The 2960-nt window shown below is 40.1% G+C and overlaps 1 non-coding gene across 1 annotated transcript; it reads right to left on the bottom strand.

Annotated features, from left to right (window-relative positions):
* Positions 1-339: 339 nt before the first annotated feature.
* On the bottom strand, positions 340-446 carry LOC141609738 (small nucleolar RNA R71). The gene has a single exon (XR_012527653.1). It is a non-coding gene; the product is annotated as a small nucleolar RNA R71 (small nucleolar RNA).
* Between the last annotated feature and the right edge of the window lie 2514 nt (positions 447-2960).

Raw genomic sequence — 2960 nt, 5'->3', positions numbered from 1 at the left:
CCCAACCACAATGACGCTTGCAATCCTATTAACTTTGGCACCTTGGCCCCTAACAAATTCGAAATGCATCCGGCTCAAGTTGGCTTGATTGAGAAGGATAGTTTCGGTGGGCATATTGATGAAGATGCTCATGCCCATCTAAGGAAGTTCAAGAACAAGGTTGCCATGATGAAGTGGAATGGAGTGTCTGAGGACACATTGAGATTGATGTTATTTCTGTTTTCTCTAACTGTCAAAGCGGATCGTTGGTTAAATGTGCACCCTCCAAACACATTTACTACATGGGCAGCCTTAGCCAAGGCATTCCTAGCCAAGTATTACCCATCATCCAAGACCGCTATGCTCCGAAACGAGATCCATACATTCCAACAAGAAGATGGGGAGTCCTTGGGTGAGGCATGGATTAGGTACCAAGATCTAATTGCTAGTTGTCTTCACCATGGAATTTTGGCTTGGTACGTTACCCAAACCTTCTTTCAAACTTTACTCCCAAGAAATAAGGAAATGGTGAATGCCTCCGCGAGAGGGGGATTCGACCATTTGGGTGATGACGAGGGCACGACTCTAATCAAGAAAATGGTGGACTCGGAGTCCAATTATGGTTCAAGAGGCAATATGCTAAGAAGGAATTGCCGATATCCCAAGGAAAACTCTTCTAGTTCAAATGCCGAGACCAATGCCAAGCTTGACCTCCTCACCAAGAGATTAGAGTAAATCCAAAGAAATCAAGTGCATCAAGCTAGTGCATCCCATGGTCCACCCATGGAGGAGGTAATCCAAAATGCTTCTTGTGAACTATGTGGGGGAAATGGTCACACTTTCGATGTGTGGGCCAACAACAATAATAATGTAGGTATGAAGACAATATTCAAGATGTTAATGCCTTTCAAAGCTACAACAACAATGTGAGACCACCACGACCACCCTACAACAACCCAAATGTCTACAACCCAAACACTAATTTCTATCATTTGGGTTTGAAGAATCATCCAAACTTTAGCTACAAGAGTACAACCATTCAAAACCCACGACACCTCCAACCACAAATGACCAACAGCAACCCACCAGAGTTTTTTCAACCTAGGGGTAGATACCCAAACCAAAGAAATAATTCCGGAAATCAAAGGCAATGGCCAAGCAACAACCAACACCAAAATTTTGGGAACCAATCTCAAGGGTACCAAGATTGTGGGGGTGACCAAAACAACCAAGGTTTATATCAAGGGAATCAAAATAACCAAGCTAACCAAGGATTTGGTCAAGGCTTTCAAGAGCAAGGGCAAGGATCCAACTTCAACAATCAAGGTCTTAAGGGGAACTACCAAGGGGGACCTCATAGTTTAGACGGCAGCATCATTTTAGAGTAGAAAACATTAGGGAGAGAAAGTAGGACTAGTTTAGAAAATAAAACCCATCTTATTTATCCTCCTTATTAGTTTAATTAGAAATTAATTTAGTTCATCAATTCGGTTCAAGGTTTAATCTTTTTGTACTTAAGTTATAGATCTACTCCATTTATGCAATCTCCTTTCTTATGGTATAATTTTCTTCCATTTTCTTATTTTATTGTTCTAGTTTCAAGCTTTTATTATAATCTATGTTGTTAATTTTAGTTAGTAATTTTTTAAAGTTTTAATCTTTTTTAGTCTAATTATGTTTATTTCATCTTTATTGTTAGTAAGTAGTTTAGTTAGTGTTAATTTAACCATGTTTGAGTAGATTATGCCTAGGGTTTAAGGGAAGCTCTTGTGGGATTAATGGGTTGGTTTTGAGTTGTATTTGGATGTTAATGATTATGGGTAACTTGTCTTTAAACTTATGTACACAAGGTGTTTGTGGATATGCCAAAGTGAGAGCTTGAGTAATTCCACTTTCCTTATTAGCTATTCTTTGAAGTGAGAGTTTAAGACTAGTTAGTAGAGTGCTTAAGCTTTGCCTAGACAAAATACTCATATTCATAGTTTCATTTGTTTACATATTTCGTTGGATGTTGGCCTCCTATCTTGTGCTTTGAACATGTGTGGGATTGCTTGAGCGAGAGTTTGGCTCTCCTTTTGTTTGGTCTGACTTGCTTGCGGCGAGATTTGGGCTTAGTTGGACCGTACTAGATAGGTGGATTGGGGTTAGTTAGGGCGAGAGTTCAACTAGACTTGACCCAAGGACCGTCTCATATCGAGAGATAGAGATACACCTAGACTTCATTCTTTATTCTATCTTTTATATCGACTCAAACTTGATCCCTCCCACTTGGGTGACCCCGACACCTAGTCTTTCTTCTCATAGTGCTTACCTTGCTTGTTTACTTGCTTATTGTTCATTTATTTCATGTTCTTAGCTTAGATATTTAGCATATATAACCACTTCAATCTTATTGACCGACTAGAGTAAAACGAAGACCGAGACTTATAAAAATTTCTAACACACCATCTCTATGGATCGACCTCCTTACCCTACTACATTCATTAGTTTGGTATTGACTTTATAAATATTGTTTGCATATCAAGGAGAACGACAAAGTCGGTATCAAAATGGCGCCGTTGCCAAGGAGATTAAATTCAACTTTGTCTCCTTCTATCCGGAAGGTTAGCCGCCCATCTCTCACATCAATTAGCACTCCTCCGGTAGCCAAAAATGGTCTACCTAGGATGATGGGGGTATGGCTATCCTCCGGGATGTCAAGGACTACAAAGTCGGCCGGGATTAAATATTTTCCAACTTTGACGGGTATATCCTCAAGTACCCCCACAGGGCGCTTGACGGGCCTATCCGCCAATCCCCAGGGGCAAGATTGCGAATACCAAATTTCTTTGCAACTTTTAGAGGAAGAATACTCACACTTACTCCCAAATCACATAGAGCCCTTGATATTGGGACACAACAACAACAACAACAATCAAGGTCCCAACACTAGAAATGATTATGGATTCCCTTACCCTTAACTAACTATCCACATTAATAGC

Source organism: Silene latifolia, chromosome 10 (assembly GCF_048544455.1).
Source record: "Silene latifolia isolate original U9 population chromosome 10, ASM4854445v1, whole genome shotgun sequence".
NCBI lineage: Eukaryota > Viridiplantae > Streptophyta > Magnoliopsida > Caryophyllales > Caryophyllaceae > Silene > Silene latifolia.
Note: the sequence above shows the minus strand (reverse complement) of the source record. Positions and strands in the feature narration are given on the sequence as shown.